The 8,158-nt window shown below is 45.5% G+C and overlaps 1 long non-coding RNA gene across 1 annotated transcript; it reads right to left on the minus strand.

Annotated features, from left to right (window-relative positions):
* Positions 1–1,609: 1,609 nt before the first annotated feature.
* On the minus strand, positions 1,610–7,313 carry LOC144138656 (uncharacterized). Its single transcript, XR_013315926.1, has 3 exons — positions 6,968–7,313; positions 4,424–4,508; positions 1,610–1,729 (listed from the first exon to the last, which is right to left on the minus strand). It is a non-coding gene; the product is annotated as an uncharacterized LOC144138656 (long non-coding RNA).
* Positions 7,314–8,158: the final 845 nt, after the last annotated feature.

Genomic DNA, 8,158 nt, shown 5'->3' on the forward strand with positions numbered 1-8,158 from the left:
CCTACCCGTATTCCTATCTTGTATATACATACATAAGCCATGAATTTTTCAACAGCAGGCAAAATCACAAATGTTGGTTGTAACCATTACCACATACTAGGAAAATGGCAACCAGAAGCGCTCCGTTAGGAAACATATCAAAACAGTCGTACTGCGAGAACCCAGCTCCTGATATAACTATTTCTAGTTCGCTGCTTCTTCTTTGGTTAACAGAGGTCTGATGAATGATGTGATGGTTACCCGCTACACCAGCCGTTGCCAGTAATATAACGGTCTTGTTCGCTCCGAGCTGAGAGCCAGGGCACACACACTTAATTACCTACTTCCGCCATGGCCGGATGGGCGGGCGGCTACTGCCCTCTTCCTAAAATTGAGCACGCTGCTTGCGCCGTAATTGCGTGAAAATCTGCGCAGTCTGAGATGTAGTGCCATCCGCGCTTGTGTGCTCTCACAAAATGGGGGTCGATATAACGGGGACATGAAATTCAAACATAGCATTTAGTCGAGCCTCATCTTCACAGCCTCTTCACTGGCCCTGCAACATAACTCAGGCTGTGCGCACAATCGCATACTGAAACAGAGAGGTGGGCAACATACAATTACTCTTCACATCATTTGCTTTCTATCTCTCAAGAATTTGGGCGTCATGTAATGTCCCTTTTTTACATTGAATGCGTGGACCCTGACAAAATCTAAGCATAGAATACAAGGTTGTATACACTGCGTGGCTTCAGTAGGGAAGCATACGATATTACCGATACGGAATAGCCGTTTACCGTGGTGTTTACAGGGTACGATTTTTTGTCCCACGTCCAATGCTCCTGCCATTTCAGGGCCACAGTATTTTATCCGGAATGCGCCATCAAAGTATTTACTTTTCTTTACCTTTTTAAAAATATATTTTCAAATCAGAGGCTAGTGAGAAATGGTCTCAATGTGTAGTCAATTTTAATAAGTTAGGCCGCACCTCAGCCTTGTTTTAGAAAGGGATCACTTTACTAACGTATCACTTCTACTCAGACTATTTTCGTTCTTCACTTGCTGTTACGTGACGTCGCTGCCTGCGAGGCTCCTAGATGGCAGCAAGACTCGCTCTGGCCCGGCAGAGCGTGTTCTGTGCTCACTCCCCTTATGAAAATTTCTATGTCCAGTCAAAAGACAGTCTGCGTCCCGAAGGAAACAGACTGCGTGCGTCCTGTGTGTTTCCTCTGTGTTGGAATTTCGCCACCGACTTTCTGCGTACTCCAAGTGTCCCGTGTGTTTCCGTCCTCCATGCGTCCAGTCTATCTCCCAAAGGCAACACAGACACCATACGGCCTTTGTGTGTCCCCTATATGTCTTGAAGGCAACAGACCGCATTCGTCCCTTGTGTGTCCCCTGTATTGAAATTTCGCCACCGACTTTCTGCGTCCTCCAAGAATCCTTTATGTTTCCGTCCTCTACGTATCCCACAAGCTTCCACCTTTTGAGTGCCCTTTGCATGCTGTCAAATAACAGTGCCCCACAGCCAGCTGCATGTAGAAAATGTCAGCCAGCTCCACAGTCACTGTTTCATGCTGCAGCTGTTTCTGTAAGAGCAAGCTGACGAAAATCACATGAATCACACGACTCTTGCAAACCTGACTATTTTATTCAGGTTGGATCCATACGTGCTGCTGCCGCCTGCCACACCAGGTGTCGCCTCATCTTTACCCCTCACAGGACGGGATAGCCACTGCCACGCTTGAACCTGAAATGACAAACGCATTGATCGCATATGAAGGGGTTTAAACAAACACGTCTCAAAAATTTGCTGGTTATGCTTATAAATATAAAGGAGTGTTCCCATACAAAACTGAACCAAGTATCCTGAAAGAGAAGGTATAACTTCTAGGTTGCAAAATTAGCCACAAAATTTAGACCACATAAATTAACTAATGAGCTTACGAACATCAAATATGACATACTGTTACATAGGCAACACAACCCAGAACTAAGTACTGTTTAGATTCATGGCCTCCTCATGACGGGCATTTATACAGCCTCGCAAGAACATTTGAGATGAGATTATTGCAGCAGCACTGTGGGAACAAAGCAATATGGGGGGGGGGGAGGGGCAACATAAAATTGCATGAACATGCTAAGACAGGCATTGATCAGTCATCATCATGAGTAGTTGCTTGTGTCTACGCGTTCTTTGGAACCTATAAAGCCAGCAGTTTTATTGTGCATTTCGTTTACGAGACAGCACTTGCATTGTCTAGTTTGTTTGTCTGTGCTTGCTTACAAAAAGCAAAATGTACATCACCATGAACTGACCAACCTCTAGGTTGGCTCCTCACTTTTTATATTTCCTTGTGTCGATGGGTAGCAGACACGGGAACAGAAATAAAAAACAACCCTAGAAAAACGTGGTGGATAGCACACTTGCACCCATCATTGCACGCGTGCCACGTGGTCACTCATCCCAACAGATGTACAGTGCACGGAGTGACCCCCAAGCAGCGAAAGCTGGGCGTGGTCGCTCTGTACTTTGTGAAAATACAAGCTACTAGAAAGATTTGACAGATAGCACAAACAGTGCAGGTGCGCCAACTTTGCACCATGGCACGAATTTTTCAACGTACAACAGAAAACGCACCGGTATGTCAGTGACACCGTGGAGGAGAAATTCGAAGACAAACCAGGACATCAGTGACAGTGAAAGGGTTAAAGCGGTCGAATACAGCAAATTTAATTTCAGGGTTTATGCTTACCAGCAATGAGGAAAGCTACCGCAGTAACTTGAGCTGACTACTCTGTAACGTGCACTCAAATGCTAAAAACACACAAGCATTTTTGCATATGTTTGCACACAGAGCATTCATACTGTTCGGAAATAATGCAGGTTTTTCCTACTATAAACATCATAATATTGCCCCCAACCACGCCATTTGATTTGTTTACAAAATATTTTGTTACAAGCACCTGGCCACACCCTGCAATCTTATCCTTTTTTAAGGGAACCGTCTTTTTCCCCTTTTTCCTTTGTATGCTGCACCAGCAGTCCTGTTTGATATGGAAAGGCTGTTGCTTTGCGATCCCTATCCTTGATTGATTGTAGGTTTTAACGCGCCGACGCAACGCAGGCGATGAGGCGCGCCGTAGTGGAGGGCTCCGGATTAATTTTGACCACCTGGGGATCTTTAACGTGCGCCGAAATCTCGTACACACGGGCGTTTTTGCTTTTCGCCTCCATCAGAAAAGCGGCCGCCGCGGCCGGGAATCGAACCCGCGACCTCGTGCTCAGCAGCGCGATCCCTATCCTAGCTTTTCCTGTTTTTTATTGAAAATGTTCTCGATCTAAATGAATGAGTGCAAAAGAAACCCTGCAGCATTCAATTCGCCAACACTCATCCATGCACGTCCCTTTGCTGACTCCTTCGAGGTTTGTGTTTTTTTATGTTTACTGCGGAGCACAAGTTTGCTCCGATAATCTATATTTTTACAAAAACCCTGCATTATCCGTGGCTACATAACAATATTCCAAACAAAGTCTGATACACAAACCAGAACCCCCCACAGCTCTTTCTTCAATTGCTGAGTACCCTTATACAATTGATTGATTGTAGGGTTTAACGCGCCGACGCAACGCAGGCGATGAGGTGCGCCGTAGTGGAGGGCTCCGGATTAATTTTGACCACCTGGGGATCTTTATCGTGCGCCGAAATATCGTATACACAGGCGTTTTTGCTTTTCGCCTCCATCAGAAAAGCAGCCGCCGCGGCCGGGAATCGAACCCGCGACCTCGTGCTCAGCAGCGCAACACCTTAGCCACTGAGCCACCGCGGCGGGTACCCTTCTACAATTAGGACCATCATTATATTTGCTAGAGTAAATAGCTGTTCGGGGGGGGGGGGGGGGGGGGGGGCTACGATGGCCAGTGAGACTCATTACACTACATGAAACACAGTGGCAAAAAGGCACGCAATACACCCTTTTCACTGCTAGGCACAAGTTGCATCTAGGGCATTGAAGTGAATTCACCTAAATTCTATTTCTGGGTGCATGGAATTGTTTCACTCATGTAATGTAATCCATAATGACTTTTGAGTAGAAGTCTAAAGATCTAGTTCATCTGTAACAGGCGGTAAAAGAAAAATCCCCACACACTGTCTGTGGGCACCACGCAACTACCAGTGAACAAGGGTGACAAAGTCGTAATTAATTAATTCATGGAGCAAGGACGCAGCCCTGATGTGACAAAAAAAAATAAGAAAGGTACCAGGAAGTTTCTCACCCTCATCGGTTCCTTATTTTTTGCCCCATCTCTGCAATGTTCTTATGTCTTAATATCACTAAGGTACCACAAGAATGCCACAATGGTTTTCTATGTTTTCATGTTCTCTCAGCCTTCAAAATCGAGATTTTCATGCATTTCACAGCCGTAATGAACTCCACTTACAGGTCGTGCAGGATAGATAGAAACAGGAGGCAGCCAATTCTTCTGGTAGCTCACAACGTACATCCTCCATGTCAAACACCTGGCCCTGTAAAAAATGGAAGTTCAAGTAGTAAACAAGCCGTAAATATGCGGTATAATGCCGTGAAATACTCGCTCTGACAGGACATGACAGAATTTGTTTTTTGTAGGTGCAAAAAAGGCACCTTCAGTTCTTTCAAGCTAAAAAATAAGTACAGTGCTCACTGATTGAAACGCAACACTGCGAGTGCGTGGCTGCCAATACATGCAGCGCCGTCCATGGACGCCGCTGTCGCTGACAGCGCACCGCTGTCGCTGACAGCGCACCGCTGTCGCTGCGGGGAACCACTGCCCCGCTTATTGCCAACCGGAAGCAGCAAGCTTATGGTCAAAACACTCTCATCCTCGTGGTATACCACAATGCAACACCTAGCTTCCACGGGCGGCGCTGCATGTAGCGCAGGCCACGCGCTTGCAGTGTCGCGTTTCAATCCGTGAGCACTGTACATACATGACAATCCTTACAAGGCTTTCAGCCATACTTTAAAGGAACAGAAGCATCCTTACACTGAATTAATGTTAAACTAAGCCTATTAAATATCCCTAGGTGGTAGAAATCTGTGGCCCCAGATTCCACTGTGCAAGCATATTCTCTGGTCCAGAGGGTGCGAAACGTGGTTACGGCTTTTAAAGGAGCCATGAAGAGAAAACACAAGTTTGGTTCATTCAAAGGATTCCGTTGCTAGAATCACGCTGACACCATTTTTAACATAAACTCCACTCAAATAAGCTACAAATTAGGAACAAAGGAAATGGCCATGCGACCCACTAGCTCATTTCCCGCAACAGAACCTACGTCATACCAGCCAGCTCTGCAGTTAGCGGAGGGCGGCAACAGCAAACGCGAATTAGGCAGAGGCTATAAGCTTGCCGAACGAACCATTTGCACTTAAATTTAGGGCACATTCTTTTTACAGTAGTAAGAATGGTGGGACCAACAGTAAAGGTTAGGAAAGCACACGTAAGCATAGAAGTACCGATGCGTACTGCTGTTGGTACTGCGCGCACTATGCTTGGTTTAGCTGCACAGGACTGCGGGGCTTTGGGGTTGTCTCGGACAATAATGGCCGGTTGACACAAGCAACGGTGTCTTACGTGACCATATTTGTGGAGCGAGCACTATGTTTCACGAAACGATTATTTTCTCGCTGAACAAAAATAAGCCACGTTTAAATACGGTAAAAACAAAACAAAAGCAGAAAGCGGCTTGCCACGGTATGGTGGCACCATCTAGGTTAACTAACGGTAAAGAAGGTTTCCCGATCGGCTGCAGAGCGGTCGGTTCCTGTGATGTCATTGCAGACCCTGAAAATGCACGATTTAGCGTGAAAACCAAAATTTTAGCTTAAATTAATGAATTTCTCAGTGAATAAAGCATCGTTTGCATTTGGACAAGTGCTGGGGGCACCATACCACACGAAATCTTTCGAATAACACAAACTTGTATTTTGTCTTCATGGCGCCATTAAAATTCTCTCTGAGGCACATGGTGAACGTCTCAGCGTGCCAATACCTCCAAGGGGTAGGCAAGTTGAAATGCTGACGAAACGAAAAAACAGGATGGTGAAGGAGCACGGTGGCAAGCCCACGCCCTGTTGAATCTTTTTCGCACCGTGATTGTATCCCCATCACATGCATATTTGTAAGAATCAACATGTTTAACCCATGCTCAACATGTTACGGTCAACACAATTTATGCAAGCCAGCTACAAATAATGTCACACCACACAAGAATTTCTGTCTGATCATGACGATGCTGGATGAGCTTAGGAAGGTGGAAAAATTTCTTGCATTAAAACAGTGAAAGCTGCCCTGTGACTGCACCAGCAATGCAGGCTGGAACAGCATGTTTTCAAGCTGCGACGTCTAAACAATTATCTGGTCAAATGTTCACTGCCTAAAGACCTTGTGCATGTGGTACTACTTATAAAGTTGCTAGCAATGCTTAAATGTTGAAAATTCAACGTATATGCAACTCTTACGTATTATAACTACAAATGTAACGCAGCCTCCTTGCATTTCTTTACCCGTAAACGAAAACTACCCGTTAGAACAATACTAAGCTGCCTACGTCCTGTAAAAAAATATACTGTGGGTCAACTGCCTCCTAAAAAAAAAAAAAAAATCGGTGAGTGGGCGTTTTGTTTTACAACCATTAACGCAGTTTTATTTATTTTTTCATGCAACAAGCTTTAGCGTCGAATCCACCCAAGCCAAGCGGCGGCCGCTGGGCCGTCAGCATAATGTTTTCGTTGCCGGCAATGGCAAGGGGGTCGATCACTCACACAGCATACTGGCCGCCGCTCCTGGAAGCTCATTATGACCGCGCCGACGCAGCCGGTAATTTACAATAAAAGAAGCGCGGCGAGCCGAACACCAAGGAATATACTCAACACGTTTAACAAAACAGCACTGCGGCAACGCGTAATAAAATTTTAACATGCACCACGATAAACAATCACTTACGGCAGAACACGCAGCATTTTTCACACGTCGCGTCGACAGACTGGAACTTGCAGTAGAGACTCTTGATTCACGTAGGCACGCACAACTTGTCAGGTATTTTGTCAAATGGCGACCTCGATGTGCGTTTGCTACAGCAGCGCAGTACGGCGACGACACAGACGCTTTGCCAGCACTCACGATGTTTCAGGTGGCACAAGAGCACTAACACGTAATATTACGGCAGGAGGAGCACGTAGTAATTCACGTAACACCAGCAAATCGAAAACAAACCACCAAAACCACGCACAACGAACAAACCACGTCTTTTCTTGCGCACCGATAACAATGACTGCATATATGCTAGCCTAGACTAGACTTATTACTACAGTTGGCTATCTAGCAGTCATAGAGTTTTAGCAGTTACTTTCTTCCTTCATCATCACCCCTGAAGCAAACTAGGCAGACGCCATTATAGTATTTTGTTAAAGTTGATAATAGCAAACATATATATAATGGCAGTATATTTTCTTGATGCGAGCAACGTCTTTTGTTGTCGTAAGTTGTTGCTACTCAAAAGCGAATAAAAATGGATTAACAAACGAAGTTATTATCATCGTCATCTACATCTAGATTGACTGTTTTGTGTTTTGTTCAGCGTCCAAGCATTCACCAGTCACTGTTTGTGGGCTTTTCACAAACAGAACGGCCGGATAAAAAAAATTATTCCCCGCAGACATACGCAAACACACGCGCACACGCATACACACACACACACACACACACGCGCGCGAGCGCGCGCGCACACACACACACACACGCGCGCGAGCGCGCACACACACACACACACACACACACACACACACACACACACACACACACACACACACACACACACACACACACACACACACACACACACACACGCGCGCACGCACACAAAAGCACCGTGCGTCAAATCCACGCAGGCAAACAATTCACTCAAATGGAGGCTTAGCAAGACTATGTGGGCTCAAGTATTTATACCTAGGTTTACAACCTAATCGTGTAGTGTTTTGGTGGCTTAGAGGTTAAGTACTCGCCTACTGATACAAAGGGCGGATGTTCGAAACCCGCTCAGTGACCCTTTTTTTTTTTTTTTTTTTTTAAACCGTGCCTTAATTAAAGTTTTTCTGCCTTAGGTTATATTTTGACATTGTTGTTGCTCTTGTTGCT

The sequence above is a fragment of the Haemaphysalis longicornis genome, unplaced genomic scaffold (genome assembly GCF_048455015.1).
Source record: "Haemaphysalis longicornis isolate Haplotype H1 unplaced genomic scaffold, Haemaphysalis longicornis Haplotype H1 scaffold_5, whole genome shotgun sequence".
NCBI classification, from domain to species: Eukaryota; Metazoa; Arthropoda; class Arachnida; order Ixodida; family Ixodidae; genus Haemaphysalis; species Haemaphysalis longicornis.